Raw genomic sequence first — 17,631 nt, 5'->3', positions numbered from 1 at the left:
CCATTATTAGGTCTATTAAAAAAGAACAGACAGTGGCTCTGGACGCAAGAGTGCCAAGCTGATTTTGATGATATAAAACATGCTCTGGTAAATTCCAAAATTTTAGGACATCCTGACATGGGCAACGACTTTTGTATAACGGCAGATGCTTCATTCTCAGGATTAGCGGACTGTCTGTTTCAGTTGGACGAAGGTGGGGGCATTGAAAATGTTAAAGTAATTAGTTTTTCTACCTGCACACTATCAGGTATTCCACAACTGAGTTAGAAGCCCTTTCTATTGTGTGGACATTTAAGAAATTTAATTATTATCTATTTGGTAGGCATGTACGAGTCTGCAGTGACCACCAGGTGCTAAGCTTTTTCCTCACTTGTAGGCTGTTACATAATGGCCTTGCGCGGTGGAATTTGTTTTTGCAGTCCTATGACTTTGGAGTTATATATGGCAATGGCAAAGACAACGCAAACGCCGATCCACTGTCACTGTTAGCCGAAAGATTGCCTGAGTTTGAAGAGTTGATAGAACAAAACACAGAATTAAGGTTACGCTATGGACACTAAATTTAGAAAATATTTTTTGGGTATGTTTAACAGTATGGCGAAATGGCAGGAAGGAGAGGAGCAGTGGAAGAAAGTCAGAATTCAATTAAACAATAACGCATCTGAACCTGTACGACAGCATTACAAGTTGTATGAGATGTATTGTTCTACAGGGGAAACCCGAACAGCGATACATGGTGTGTTTGTATACCCGAAGCGTGTGAGAAAAGTTTAATTTGGCATACTCATTTCACTTGGGGACACTACGGTGCCCGCAAGTACTGTAAGAAGTTGAATATGTACTGATATTTTCCCAATGTGCTTCTACGAGCACAACAAATTTTGAAAATTTGTATTGTTTGTCAGAAGGCTAAGCCTGTCATTCTGAACAGCGAGACAGAGTTACATCCTATTTTACCTAAAAACCCCGTAGAGCTGATATGTATAGAAGCTATGGGACCTTTACCCTCTGCAAGAGGAGGCGTTAAATACATAACTGGTATATATGATGTATTTTCAAAATATGTGAAACTGTTTGCCGCAAAAACAACCGCAGCTAAGCCTATTATTAGACTATGCAAAATGACTACTTTTCGTCTGTTGGGAAACCTCAGGTGATCTTATCAGATAATGCAACCAATTTTACATACAATGCTTGGAAACAATTTCTAAAAGAGCAGCAGGTCAACAAATTTTAATATCCAAATACAGCGCACAATGCAACCCGATAGTGAGAATTTTTCGTGAATTGAATTGGTTTATGAGGACGTTTGTAGCAAACAAAAGCAAACAAACAGTCTAAATGGATTGAATACTTCAACGTAATTGAACAGGTAGTAAATAATCTTCCGATTTACGATACGACAGCTACACCGTCGAAATAAATATGCAATAGGAAAGAAAACAATGAATGGGTGAACCCCATCCCATCTGTTCCAAGACAACCTGAAGATTTAAATGAAAAGGTAAGACAAGTATCGATTTCTATTACAGAACAAGCTCAACGCCGTAAGAAACATTTTAACAAACAGCTACATGGTGTTACCAAATTTGCGGTTAGAGAAAATATTTTACTTAAGGCCCTTGAGAAATCTTAGCAAATTTGCGGTGAGAGAAAATTTTTTACTTAAGGGCCTTGAGAAATCTTCTCTGTAAGCCAAGAAAAAAACGCTAAGTGGCAAATAAGGTATACTGGTGCGTACAGTATCGAACATATTCCGCATGACGGATGTTATTTACTACGATGGTAAAATCAAAGGACTATGTGAACTCAGAGACTTAGAGGGAATTGTACCATGTTTAAGTATCACACTTCACATATATCTATACACACGAGTGAAATAAGTAACCAATGGTAAAAAAGAAGGAATATGATTAGGGTAAAGTAAGGATATTTTATGCTGCTACGTGAATCAGAGCATTTCACTACCTTTGTTTACAGTTGTCAGTGACTGTGGACACAATACACAAGCAAACCAAGACATACACTGATGACTAGCCATGTCAGCACAGAATGTACTTGGAAGGTTTGACTGAATAGTTTATGATCACAGTGGTATTTTAGTTTTAAGTTTATGTACGAAGTATTCTGGAGCGAACAATTAGCACAGACCTCGGCACAAAGTATCTGTAGTTTTTTTTATGCCGATTGTTCATCAAGATTGTAAGGTAAAGGGTAAGTTACAGAAAATATTGGACTCCCTAAGTTACATAAGTATATGGTCACGCAAGTACATGCCATATTGCAGAGAGAATATTTTTTCTTCTGACGTATCCACACCACTAGCCATTATATATGAATACATCGAGCAAAACGGTATTAATTTCCTTTTTGTATGCTGTGATGATGAAATGATTTCTGGCTGCTAATGAAAGCCATACGCATGACAACCTAATCTAAGTAAAGTGCATCTAAAGATATAACCTATGAATAAAAGCTAGTGTGATCTTTCAACTTTATTCACACGTTAGGGTGCGAATACACTGTTGAGATACGATTTGTAAAAGTTATCTGAGGCAAACTTAACACCGTCTCTTATAATAAAAAAGAAATATGTACGAGGTAAGTTACAGGAAACTGACCGGCAGAGAAATTAGGTAATGCCGAAAAAAACATAATTCTTTACGGTTGGCGTTCATCGAGATGCTACGAGACTTCAAGCGGCAATGCGAAGCAACTAAGTTACACTAATGTCACTACGATTTACGATAGACGTTATAAAATATTGCCAAGATCACTGAGAAGCACACTAACTGACGCTCAGTAACACCATAGAATTTTAATAATTTGTCTTTTCTTCGGCATGGAAGTACTAAGAATCCGTGCTGACTTTAGAGGAATGCATGTACTGATTTTCTCTTGCGTTTATAATATTTTATGCAACCTGAGTTAAAAATATTTTGTGGAATAAGTAACGTAAGTAGTGACTAAGGTCTCGTTCAATATATATATCCCCACCGTGGCTTAATAACAAAACTCGAAAAGTGCTGAGGAAGAAAAGACTGTTGCATTCTCGGTTCAAAAGTGAAAGCGCGAATGGCAACAGGCAAAAGTTAGTAGAAATTCTTGCGTCCGTAAAAAGGTCAATGCACTAAGCATACAACAGCTACCACCGTAAAACGTCAGCCAATAATCTCGCCGAGAACCCACGAAAATTCTCGCCCTGCGTAAAATCGCAAAGGGGGTTTCTATCAAGTCAATCATTAAACAGTCTGGTGTGGCAATAGAAGATAGTAAAACGCGTTTAAGAAATCGTTCACGCAGGAGGATCGTACAAAAATACCGTCGTTTGACCATCGCACATACTGCCGGGTAGAAGGCATAGAATAGGCATACCAGGCGTAGAGAAACAACTGAAAGAGTTGAAAACAAATAAGCCGCCAGGTCCGGATGGAATCCAAATTCGGTTTTACAAAGAGAACTCTGCGACATTGGCTCCTTAGTTAGCTTGCATCTATCTGGAATTTCTCGCCAACGAAAAGTCTCAAGCGACTGAGAAAAAGAGCAGGTGATTCATGTATATAAGAAGGGTCCACACCAGCGTCGTTAACATCGGTTTGAGACAGAATTTTTGGACATATTCTGAGTTCGAATATAATAAATTTCCTTGAGACGAAAAGGTTTCTGTCCACGAATCAGCACGGGTTTAGAAAGTATCCCTCGCGAGAAACTCAGCTTCTCCTTTTCTTACATGACATCTGAAGATACCTCATGAATCGTGGGTGAAGGAAAAGGGCAGATTCCATATTCCTAGATTTCCGGAAAGCATTTGACGTGGCACCCTACTGCAGACTGTTAACGAAAGTACGAGCATACAGAATAGGTTCGTAGATATGTGAGTAGCTCGAAGGCTGCTTAAGTAATAGAATCCAGTATGCAGAAACAAGGGAATCGTCAGGTGTACCCCATGAAAGTGTGATAGAACCACTCTTATTCTTTACATACATAAATGATCTGACAGACAGATTGGGCAGCAATTTATGGCTATTTGATGATGACATCGTGGTGTACGGTGGGTGTAATTTTTTGAGTGATTGTAGGAGGATACAGGATGTCTTGGACAGAATTTCTAGTTTATGAGATGAATGGTAGTTTGCTGTAAATGCAGAAAAATACAAGTTAATGCACATCAGTAGGGAAACAGTGCCTTAATTTTCGAGTACAGCATTAGTAATCTTCGGCTTTACACAGTCACGTCGGTTAAATTTCTAGGCTTAACGTCGCCAAGCGACATGAAATGGAACGAGTACGTAAGGACGGTGGTAGGGAAGGAGATGGTCGACTTCGGTTTACTGGTAGAATTTTGGGAAAGTGTGCTTTGTTTGTGAAGGAGGCAGCGTGTAGAACACTAGTGGGACCCATTGTTGAGTGTTGGAAGTGTGTTTGGGATCCCCACCAAGGTGGATTAAAGGAGGACATCGAAGCAATTCAGAGATAGGTCTGTTGTACTTGTTACCGGCGGGTTCGATCAGATGCAAGTATTGTGCAGACCCTTCGGGAACTCAAATGGGAAACTCTCTTTGGAAAGGAACGCTCTTTTCGAGAGACACTACTGAGAAAATTTAGAAAGTCGGAATTTCAGACTGACTGCAGAACGTTTCTGCTGCTAGCACTGTACATTTCGCGTAAGGAACATGACGATGAGGAAAATTAGGGTTATAGACGGTCGTTTATCACTTGCTCTCTTTGTGAATGGGAAAGGAAAACCAATGACTAGTAGTGGTACAAGGTAACCTCCGCTACGCACCATGCAGTGACTTGCGAATTATGGTTCAAATGGCTCTGAGCACTATGGGACTTAACATCTGAGGTCATCAGTCCCCTAGAACTTAGAACTACAAACCTAACTAGCCTAAGGACATCACACACATCCATGCCCGAGGCAGGATTCGAACCTGCGACCGTGGCGGTCGCGCGGTTCCAGACAGAAGCGCCTAGAACGACTCGGTCACACCGGCCGGCTGCGGATTATGTATGTAGATGTAGAGCAATCTCCATCTCTTTGCGACGCTGGCTTCCACCTGAAGTGGTATTTAACGTCTTGAGCGACCACTCTACTGTGTACGTATCATTCCGTAGTGTGCCGATACAGGACTCTCTGAACTGGTGCTAACATATTAATAATCACAGACGTTTGAAGTTAAGTTGAACGTAAATGCACAGGTTTCGAAACTCCTTCACATGCAGTGCTATGGAGCATGAGTTCTTAACTAATACGTATAGGACGTGTAGTACCGGGTGGTTATAACTAAACTGACAGAGCTGCGACTGCTGCAGTGTGGTCTGCGTACATCACAGAATGTTGAAACATAGTAGATACACTATATGTGATCAAAAGTATCCGGACACCCGAAAATTACTTAAAAGTTCGTGGCCCCCTACATCAGTAATGCTGGAATTTAATACGGTTTTGGCCCACCCTTAGCCTTTATGACAGCTTCCAATCGCGCAGGCGTATGTTCATTCAGGTGCTGGAAGGTTTCTTGGGGAATGGCACCCCATTCATCACGGAGTGCTGCACTGAGGAGAGGTAACGATGTCGGTCGGTGAGAACTGGCACGAAGTCGGATTTCCAAAACATCCCACAAGGTATGCTATAGGATTCAGGTCAGTACTCTGTGTAGGCTAGTCCATTACAGGGATTTTATTGTCATGTAACCATTCCGCCACAGGCCGTGCATTATGAACAGATGCTCAATCGTGTTGAAAGATGCAATCGTCATCCCTGAATTGCTCTTCAACAGTGGGAACCAAGAACGTGCTTAAAACATCAATGTAGGCCTGTGCTGTGATAGTGCCACGCAGAACAACAAGGGGTGCAAGCCCCTCCATGAAAAACACCACCACACCATAACACCACCGCCTCCGAATTTTACTGTTGGCACTACACAAGCTAGCAGATGACGTTCACAGGGCATTCGCCATACCCACACCCTGCCATCGGATCGCCACATTGTGTACCGTGATTCGTCACTCCACACAACGTTTTTGCACTGTTCAATTGTCCAATGTTTACGCTCCTTACACCAAGGGACGTGTCGTTTGGCGTTTACCGTCGTGATGTGTGGCTTATGAGCAGCTGCTCGACTATGAAATCCAAGTTCTCTGACCTCCAGGCTAACTTTCATAGTACTTGCAGTGGATCCTGATGCAGTTTGGAATTATTGTGTGATGGTGTCGGTCTGTACACTTTTGTGCTGTGCGTGTCCCTTCACGTTTCCATTTCACTATCACATCGGAAACAGTGGACCTAGGGATGTTTAGGAGTGTGGAAATCTCGCATAGAGACGTATGACGCAAGTGACATCCAATCACCTGACCACGTCCGAAGTCCATGAGTTAGGCGGAACGCCCCATTCTGCGCTCTCACGATGTCTAATGAGCACTAAGGTTGCTGATATGGAGTACGTAGCAGTAGGTGACAGCACAATGCACTCGTGGAGTTTGCTGAAAACAATAATAGTTCTACTTTCTACCACCAGGTGGAAACATGTTTCTGACATTCCGACGTAGCTCCATTACGCAACGCTATATTTTACTCTAAAATTCAGAACTCTCTAGCGCCAGAGGGTTGCAACCTGTATCAGCGAAACGGGAAAGTCGGCTGACTAATATGCATGACAAGTAATGCCTCAATAGATATTGAGTACAGAATAAAAAATTCGGAGCCATTAATTTGCATCACGCCCTCGTAGTTTATGTAGAGCGCCTAATCTAGTCGTTTTATTACTTTTATTATTTGCTTCTACTTGGAAGTGGCCTTAAACTGCTTACTTATTGTCTGACTGTGTTGAATAGTGCTTTTCATTTCTCTATCTGTTTGTGTAGTATATCATTTAATTGCAGTGTTTACTGGCTTTTTAATGTAGTTTCGCGCTAGCAAAGCCAACAGGTAACTGACTGAATATGAATTAACGACAGTTGCAAATAGTCAGTACTGCTCTAGTCTTTGACGAGTGAGTGATATCCCAAAGCTGCTTGGTAAAAGTACTTAGACTGTGTCTAGTGATTACTTGTGTATGAAGTGTATATCTGATAGTGCAGTCTAAGGCAGGAACTAGTCACCGTCTCGCAGAAGTTGGAAGCTGCTTTGGCGATGGGAGACTTCAGCTAGTGCCACGCAACGCGGTAGCACTGAGGCACTTGCGCTGAAAGCTGTGATACGTCAGACGCGTCTAGCGCCGTCTGGAATCCTCATTGTAACAAAGCTGACGATGCCACTGACGTGTACGGTTCACAGCGACACTCATCTGCGTAGATTCTCTAGAGGAAAGTGGGTACTCGCTGTATGACTTACGCCTTAAAAATCAAGATTAGGTCTTGTCCATTATCGAAGTGTACAGCTCGTAATGTGCCAAAATAATATTGTACAGTACGTTACGAGTCATGTGTCGCCACAGGTTGATGTGGATAGAACTAAAGTCACTTGTAAAGTTAGAAGGTGCGGGCATTATAGTGTAATGTACCCTGGTGTTATATGTGTTGTATGTATACTGTTGTAGAGAGAGAAGGATTCGGAGAGGAAGTGAGAAGATGGCTTAGTCTGTTGGAGCCAGAGGTGGTTGCACCACGATGCAAAGAGCAGCAAAGATCCACCGCAGACCGTAGTAGCAGGTCGCTATTACACAAAATGTGGAGACTGAATGTAATAATCTGTACACTGTTAAAAATGGCCAATATGGTTTTGTACGGCTGTGTCAGCAGTGGAGTTCTGGGCAGAGCCGTGAGAACATGTCGCTCTGAAGTGGGCTGGGTTCCTGATTTTGTTCCAGTTTTCAAAGCTAGGTTCCTGTTTCGAACACTGTCTTAGGGAGCGCTGTTCAGATTTATTGGTGATGGTGGTATATGGTAGCTGTGAAATGGAAAGAGGACACACAGTGCTGAATTTGGTAGGCAGGCACTAGATAAGTCGTAGTGGAACTATTTGACGTCGTGATACGGCGTTGCCATCCTACTAGCGAACGAAATTTAAATCCGTTAGAAAAGTAATATTGTACCTAAAGGACGTTAATGTTAGTATAAATTTAAAACTATCTGCATCGAGTGTCCATATAAACTTAACAAGCGGGAAGCTATTGTAGAGGAGACGCCAACACCTGAACAGGCTCAGGCTTGATTAATTCTCTCTCGTTTAGAGTCAAAGTGGCGGTGACAAATTACACTACTGGCCATAAAATTGCTACACCAAGAGGAAATGAAGATGATAAACGGGTATTCATTGGACATATATATTACACTAGTACTGACATGTGATTACATTTTCACGCAATTTGGGTGCATAGATCCTCATAAATCAGTACCCAGAACAACCACCTCTGGCCGTAATAACGGCCTTGATACTCCTGGGCATTGAGTCAAACAGAGCTTGGATGGCGTGTACAGGTACAGCTGCCCATGCAGCTTCAACACGATACCACAGTTCATCAAGAGCAGTGACTGACTTATTGTGACGCGGCAGTTGCTCGGCTACCATTGACCAGACGTTTTCAATTGGTGAGAGACCTGGAGAATGTGCTGGCCAGGGCAGCAGTCGAACATTTTCTGCATCCAGAAAGGCCCGTACAGGACTTGCAACATGCTGTCGTGCATTATCCTGCTGAAATGTAGGGTTTCGCAGGGATCGAATGAAAGGTAGAGCCACGAGTCGTAACACATCTGAAATGTAACGTCCACTGTTCAAGGTGCCGTCAATGCGAACAAGAGGTGACCTAGACGTGTAGACAATGGCACCCCATACCATCACGCCGGGTGATACGCCAGTATGGCGATGACGAATACACGCTTCCAATGTGCGTTCACCACTATGCGACAATCATGATGCTGTAAACAGAACCTGGATTTATCCGAAAAAATGACGTTTTGCCATTCGTGCACCCAGGTTCGTCGTTGAGCACACCATTGCAGGCACTCCTGTCTGTGATGCAGCGTAAAGGGTAACCGCAGCCATGGCCTCCGAGCTGATGCTCCATGCTGCTGCAAACGTCGTCGAACTGTTCGTGCAGTTGACTCAGGGATCGAGGCGTGGCTGCACGATACGTTACAGAAATGCGGATAACATTCCTGTCTTCTCGACTGCTAGTGATACGAGGCCATTGGGATCCAGCACGGCGTTCCGTATTACCCTCCTGAAATCACCGATTCCATATTCTGCTAACAGTCATTGGATCTCGACCAACGCAAGCTGCAATGTGACGATACGATAAACTGCAATCACGATAGGCTAAAATCCGACCTTTATCAAAGTTGGAAACGTGACGGTATGCATTTCTCCTCCTTACATGAGACATGACAACAACGTTTCACCAAGCAACGCCGGTCAACTGCTGTTTGTGTATGAGAAATCGGTTGGAAACTTTCCTCATGTGAGCACGTTGTAGGTGTCGCCACTGGCGCCAGCCTTGTGTGAATGCTCTGAAAAGCTAATCATTTGCACATCACAGCATCTTCTTCCTGTTGGTTAAATTTCGCCTGTGTAGCACGTCATCTTCGTGGTGTAGCAATTTTCATGGTCAGTAGTGTAGAATTTTTTTCCTTGATAAGAAGGCCAGCTAAGTAACAGATCTGCAAAGACACGGGCACTTGTACGCAGCGACGGATGATGTTTAGGTGGTTACTTTTTAAAATAAATCATATTTTATGGTCACGTTTAGAAAGAAGGACTAGAATCCTAACTTATCGTTTTAGTTCCCAAAATAAAGAAATATGCCAGTAATCCTAGTATAATCTGAAATAAAAGAAAAAAGGAAATAAGAAAGAAATACAGCAATAGTCAACCACAAATTACCACTAACAACCTCTGTAGTAGTACAAGAAAATTGAATCTTGCAACCAACAAAAGGAATTGGTCCTTGAAGTAATTCTTGTTGACCAGTTTCATTTGGAGTAATGGAGAAGCTGTCAACACTCTTGTATACAGGCATCCTCGACCTCCTTATGTATCCTCTCCTCCTGTAAGGCATGGCTGTGTGCTTAGTGCGGCTGCCTGAAGTCGAATGAGCATGCTGTTGCCTCACGAGAGAGATATACAGTCCCGTGGCATCATACTGATAAACGTATCTGGGCGTGGCAGGAAGTAAGCCCGCTCAGTAGTGCAATGGCGGCCGCTGAAGTTGAGCTTTCCAGGGGATCGCACATATTTAAAACTCTGCACGATCCGCCGAGCCCTAGCGGCGGCTGAGCGAAACTCTTTCAAGGTCACCCGCCAAGATGGCGGCGCACACAGCCATGCCGCCTGTTCCTTGTATACAATGAAAACAGCTTGTCTGTGGTAACTACACAGGTACCATAATTCATGTTTGGCTGTGTGCGCCGCCATCTTGGCGGGTGACCTTGAACGAGTTTAGCTCGGCCGCCGCTAGGGCTCAGCGGATCGCGCAGAGTTTTAACTATGCGTGATCCACTGGAAAGCTCAACTTCCGGGGCCGCCATTGCGCTACTGAGCGGGCTTACTTCCTGCCACGCCCAGATAAGCTTATCAGTATGACGTCACGGGACTGTATATCTCACTCGTGAGGCAACAGCATGCTTATTCGACTTGAGGCAGCCGCACTAAGCACACAGCCATGCCTTACAGGAGGAGAAGATGCACAAGGAGGTCGAGGATGCCTGTATACAAGAGTGTTGACAGCTTCTCCATTACTCCAAATGAAACTGGTCAACAAGAATTACTTCAAGGACCGATTACTTTTGTTGGTTGCAAGATTCAATTTTCTTGTACTACTACAGAGGTTGTTAGTGGTAATTCGTGGTTGACTATTGCTGTATTAAGAGGATGTGATTCACCACTTGGAGGACTTTTTTTCAAACATTACGTCATTTTGTTGTCACGTGCAGTATCGACAACTGCAGGAATTGCTGTCGACTTTGCACTAAGGAAGAGTACGAATGTTATTGCCACGCTGGTGAAACTCATATACGTACTTCCGGTAACACACGACCTTGGGACGGAGTGAGGTAATGCAGTGGTTAGCGCACTGGACTCGCATTCGGAAGGACGACGGTTAAAATCCGCATCCGGTCATCCTGATTTAGGGTTTTCGTGATTTCCTTAAATCTCTTCAGGCAAATACCGGGACGGTTCCTTTGAAAGGGCACCGCCGATTGCCTTCCCCAACCTTCCGTCACCTGATGGGACCGATGACCTCACTGTTTTGTCCCCTCCCCAAATCAACGAACCAACCAAAACGGCCTTCGGGCGCTCCTAAACCACTTGGAGAGCTGCCAGTTTATTAGTCTGACATCGTGCTTTCTTATTGGCTCATTTTAGTCTTCCACCTTCGTTTTCGTTTCATAGTTAACACTGAACAGAAGCTTGTTTCACGATATTACGTATTATCGTGTGTATTCCACTCTTTGAACTGCTTTGTAAATACGCGTATAGGAAAAATAATCGCAACATCAAAAAATAATTAATATAGAGTAATGAAATTTATCGAATATATTGTCTAAGTAACATATTTAAGGCATCAACACTGCAACATCACAGGTTAACGCAATAGCGAGACAAGCCATTGCAAATGTGAAATTCTGGTACCTTAATAACCAGAATGTTGAATGCATTGTGTTGGATAGGTGTTGGATGTCAGTTTGAGGGGAGTTCTACGCCTGTTACACTTGGTCAGTCAACACAGGGACAGTTAATGACGTTGGTGAATGACGCTGGAGTTGTCTCTCAATGATGTACCATATGTGATCGATCGCAGACAGATCTGGTGATCGAGCAGGACAAGGCAACATGTCGACACTCCGTAGAGCATGTTGGGCTAGAACAGAAGTATGTGGGCGAACTGTATTCTGCTGGAGAAGCCCCCCTCAATGGTGTTCGTGAATGGCAGCACAACAGGTCGAATCACGGGACTGGTGCACAAATTTGCGACGAGGGTGCATAGGATAACCATCGCACCCTTCACCGTAACTCTAAGTGTAGGTCCAGTGTGTCTCGCACGCAGTTTGGGTAGAGAGCCTAAACTAACCTTCTTCTGACCAACACACGTCCGTCACTGGCACCGGAGTGGAACTATCTTTCATCAGAAAACACAACAGACCTCCACCGTACCCTCTGTTGAGCTCTCGCTTGACACCACTAAGTAGCAAATGTCGGTGGTTTGGGCTCAGTGGAATGCACGCTTCAAGACTTCTGGTTCGGAGCTGTCCTTGAAGTAAAAGATATGTGTCAGTTCGTCATGTCACTGTAGTGTCAACTGCTGCTCAAATTGCTGCTGCAGTGCAGTACGATGCACCATAGCCATACTCCAAACACGATGGTCTTCCCTCTCGGTAGAGCCAGGTGTCCCTCCAGAGCCCGGTCATCTTGCGACTGTACATTCTCGTGACCACCGTTTACAGCAGTCATGTACAGTGGTCACATTCCTGCCAAGTTTTTCTGCAGCACCGCAGAAGCAACACCCAGCTTTTTGTAGCCCTACTACTCGACCTCGTTCAAATTCACGAGATGTTGATAATGACGTCTTTATTGTCTCAGAGGTATGCTCGGCTAACATCGGCTCACCACGACCGCTACAAAGTGTATTTGAAGCAAACCTGACTTGCATTCTCATAGTGGCACTACTAGCGCCAATCGTATACGACCTACGTGAAATTTGAACTGACGTCAACTTTCAGATGTAGTAACACGCCTACCAACTTTCGTTTATATCGCACAACTCCTTCTCGGTGTTGCGATTTTCTTCCTGTGAATGTATGTTGCTTTGTTTTGAATGAACTCTGCTCGCACCCGTAATACAGGGTTTTGTTTCATACCAAACAGAAACTGGTATCGTCATCTGGTTTTTCTGTGCACTTTTGTGTATTTGTTACTGCTTACGGATCTGTGTGTGATTCTACTTGATTTAGATGCATGTTAAGTGTATTGTTTTATTCTACTTTATTTTTGTATGCACCCGTTTTTCATACTTTCTCACATTTTATGGAGATTTCCATGTTAGCAGGTTTTGACATTATTTAGCTTTGTTAGATATTGTCACGGAATGAATATGTAACTATGCTGTGTCCGCAGAACACTATGTGATGAAATTAGCTTCGTGCAAATGATTTGTGGAACATATAACTAACTAGGTAACTATTGGTATATCACAATGCATGATGTAGACTTACTGTATGTATTTTGAAAACCTCAAAATGAGATTTAAAGGTAAGATAAAGCAGATGACCAAAGTAGACGTGCATTCCTACCGTGATATGTCTGTTTATTCCTTAAAAACTGGCAGTTACTGGTGAGGAATATTCCGGTAAAAGAAGCAAATAGGCTACTGTTGGAAAGGTAAGCCTATACGTTATACAGGTTAGGCTCCATTACTAAAATGACTTTACACATATTAAAGCAAAATATCCATTTTACTTGGTATAAGCGTTGGAGAGCACTCTCTCAATCACATTTATAGTTGCACAATGCTGGAAATGTTTAAAAAATTATATGGTTTTTTTACCCTGTAAATTGCTGTTATTGGTCACACACTGAACGACGCATCATAAGTAAGATTCCAATGAAAATATGTGTAAACTACAGTGAAACTAATACACTGACAGTCTAATGAAACAAGAACTCTATTCTGCATGTTTATATATACCTCTATGCAGTTCTGTTTCTTTGAGAATTTTTAACATCTTGTAGCCCCTTCAGCAACTGTGATAATTAAACAAATAACACGTCAGCCTCAGTTGCAAATAGAAACCAATCTTTACCTAGGTTTCAGCCAAAATAATTTGGCCTTAGTGTCAATAGCTTCTGAAGAAGAAGGCCAAATTATTTTGGCTGAAACCTAGGTAAAGACTGGTTTCTATTTGTAACTGAGACTGACGTGTTATACGTCTGTTTCAGTGACATTTCAATAATCATTCACATTGTTGATATGTGAAAGATACGACAGCTTGCCTTGCTTGTTTCCTCACTGCACACGTTTATAGGCTAGCAAAGAACACGTAGGCAAGTTTCTGCAAATGTGAACGTTAAAAATGTTATGAACACGAGTTGAAACTTGAAATTTAAAGAAAAAGAAGCAGACTGGTATAAATAAGCAAAGAAGCATTGGTTTCGGAGTTCTAGATTCATTTGTTGTCGATACAAATACAGTAAAAGTGGAATGGCTCTGAGCACTATTGGACTCAACATCTTAGGTCATAAGTCCCCTAGAACTTAGAACTACTTAAACCTAACTAACCTAAGGTCATTACACACACCCATGCCCGAGGCAGGATTCGAACCTGCGACCGTAGCAGTCCCGCGGTTCCGGACTGCAGCGCCAGAACCGCACGGCCACCGCGGCCGGCAGTAAAAGTGGAATTCAACGGATTAGGTAGCTATGCTTCTCATATAACTTCCTTCTCTGTTTGGTTATTCGAAATATATCAACGAAAAACAAAATATGCGTCGTATTACCCGAGGAAATACGCATTCAACAACAGAAAAACATTCAAAATTGTCTCCCTGACAGTAGTTTGTTAATACAAGCACTGTAATTTTTAGTACTTATAACAGTTTTTGCGGGGACACGACATATATAATGAAAAGGAGGCACTTTAAATGCGAACATTTTTGGTTAGGCTTTACCGTGACTGTTATTGACATTAAAAGAAACAAGTTTACTGTTACCAGTCGCTGTTTTATTTATTTCCATGACGCGTTTCAAAGGTTTAAACTTCAATCATCGGGTGGATTTACATTAGTTAATATGACATTTGTGTGTGTGTTGTGTTACAATTTTTTGGAGGAACGTGTGGCACTGTTTCCAGTGGTCACAGGTTCCTTTCGCTGTCGTAACGCATCACATGTATACTGTCATATTTGTACACAAATATATCTGTGATATGGTGCGAGAACGATTGTGGGGCGAAAACTGGACGCAGGTCCACCCCTATAAGAGTTGTTAGTCCAGATAGAGTATTTCATTAAAGACAAAGGTAACGCGAAAAGAGAACCTCTAACTGAAAGGAAAATAAAGGGAATGGAAATAAATCCAGTAAAGGGGGAGATTGGATAAAGGGATGAGGGGAGACATTATAGTGGGTATAGTAATCCAGATGATTCCTAGATGAGAAACAGACTGGGATGGAATGATCACCAATATCATAGTCACAAAATGTTAATAATAATAATAATAACAATTTAATAATACTTTTAGCCCTAGTAATTATCATAAAGGGAACCATACTGATGGGAATAACAGGATTAAGAAGAACAACGGTCAGGATCGTCGTAGTCAGGAGGGTTCAAATCCAATAAGGGACATAATTGTATTATAGAGATCACATAGAATGCTTACACCATGCCTATGTCAAGGATCTCTCAAAGTTATAATGATTTTAAAAACGCATTTCTTAAACAGCAAGGTGGCAGTCAATACAGGGCGAACTGTTTATGGAAAAAGAAGAACGGCAAAGAAGTATCTCAAAGGCAGTTGAGAGCGTGTGGCCTGTTAGCCTGGAGATGGTAGTAGAGAAAAAAGAAATAAAGAAATATATAATAAAAATATCTCGACGTTAATCATGAAGTAGTACTAGTAATGGAAGTAGTGACAAATCAAGTTTGTAGTTCAGCATGTGGTGATGCTAGTTGTGAATTGCATGTCGCGGTGGAACAAAAGATAAGTAATAAGTGTAACCTAGTGTGTGAAAATATTTGTAGGGAAAGGGATATCCGAGAAAGTAGCAGAGGATGTACAGGTATCTTATTCAGATGAATCAGGCAATAGATTAAGAAAAATATGTGAAGTATGGTAAAACATTATGTACGTCTTCCTAAAACCACAGCGTGCTGCTTGTTTCCGCTGCTTTAGGATAAAGAAGTTACGTTACTTGTTTTCAGGGCAGAAATTCCTCCTACTTTATTTAACCATATTGTGGCCATTGCAATTATGGGGACGACATCAGCATCATTTGATGTGATAAAAGGATTATAGGGCTTAGTAGTTCGACGTATTACCGTCCCATCTTTTGCCTATTTTCAACCAGAGACACGGATTAAGATCCATAGTTGACCATCAGGTCACTCTGTGTTGTCATTCATGAAAAACACAGCCAGTACCTCATACACATTCAGAAAGGGCAGCTAATTGTTATATTTTGAATAGACTATCAACGATAATAAGTCTTCGAGAAAACATGAATAGTGTTGAGAGTACATGGTCAAACACACATCCCTTTCTCTGTTTGCGACTCACTGAATAATGCTTCTCTGAGCTTCTCGCAGTATAGCTATTTCCAGAGTTACGAGAGTCAGATGGATGTACTTAGTTCTCCCACAGTCATCTATAGAGTAGAATAAGCGTAACTGAGAGCACAAATTACCTGTGAGTGGATGCTAGGCCAATTGGTTTCGAGGTGTCCTATAGAAATGTAATGCGCATGACAGCAATACCGGTAAGTCTGATTCTTGGTAGTAATCAACAGAACAGGGGGATATAATGACAGCAGTGTTAGCATCAGTTGATGAAGTAGTTTCGACAGTACACTTAGACCAGGCTCATCCAAGAATCGCGCCTGGCGGGCGCGCCAGCGCCCCGCGGGCGCGAGGCAGTGTAGTTCAGCGCCCCGTCCGCGCCGAGTGTCGCCAGTGTCGACATAGGAGCTGCGGAGCGAGTGAGACCACACGACACTGCGCTGTGCTGGACTGTCCCGCAGGAAGATCCAACGTAAACAAAGTAACAGAGGAAGCGCACCTCTGTAAAAGAGGTCGATGAGCAGTAAAACAAGCAAACCATTTACTGTTTAGGTAACTAGTGTTCGTGTGGCAGAATTACTACGCAAAGCCTTAGAAAACAATATCCAAAACAAGAATCGAAGAACATCTTAGTTGTTTTTTGACCCTCATGTTCATTCTATTAGTACTGCACATGCACACTCATTATGTACAATAGGCGTCTTCTGAAAAATATATGTTTCTTAAATGAACTATAGTCATAAATATTCTATTTTAGAAATAATTTTATGTAAGGGATATAGAGTCTCGTTCTTACTGTTAGCAGTTACAAGGAAGTATTTTTTGTTGTACTTCGGGCTACAGCCTTTTGTATCCCTTTCCAGAGTTTAGAAATCGGATCCTTAGTTTGCTGTTTTGTACGACCAAGTTTAAATACTTATTAAAAAGTAGAATTAAGGTTACAAAGCTCTTTAATTGTTACAGTCAACATTGTTAAAGAAGGCAATTACGTACGAAGCGCCCGTTCAGCGGCATGGCGAGGCTCGGCGGGTGGTCCGCACAGCCAGCTAAGCGGCACGGCTCGGCCGTTGCAGCAATATACGAATTCGCCCGGGGCGCTAGCCGCGGGCGATCGCGGGCGCTGGCGTCCCAGGAGCACAGTTTGGACGAGCCTGACTTAGACGATATGAGTATGTGATTTGCACTGTGGTATGAGAAATACACAGGATAAAAGAAACAGGGGTAGAAAAGAAGGAGAGGCGCGATTTTTCCCCCTCCGAGGACAGGGGTTGGGGTGGTGGGGTGTGGGAAGAAGTATAACTGAGGAAACGGGATTCAGAGCTGACAATGGACGGTGAAGAATGGTGGGGTGTAGTGCGTGGAAGAGAACAGAGCGAACTTTTAAAGCCAAAATACCTTAGTAAAAGTGGAATAATGAA

The sequence above is a fragment of the Schistocerca serialis genome, chromosome 4 (genome assembly GCF_023864345.2).
Source record: "Schistocerca serialis cubense isolate TAMUIC-IGC-003099 chromosome 4, iqSchSeri2.2, whole genome shotgun sequence".
Lineage (NCBI taxonomy): Eukaryota > Metazoa > Arthropoda > Insecta > Orthoptera > Acrididae > Schistocerca > Schistocerca serialis.
The sequence above is the reverse complement of the archived record's forward strand: the minus strand, read 5'-3'. Positions refer to the sequence as shown.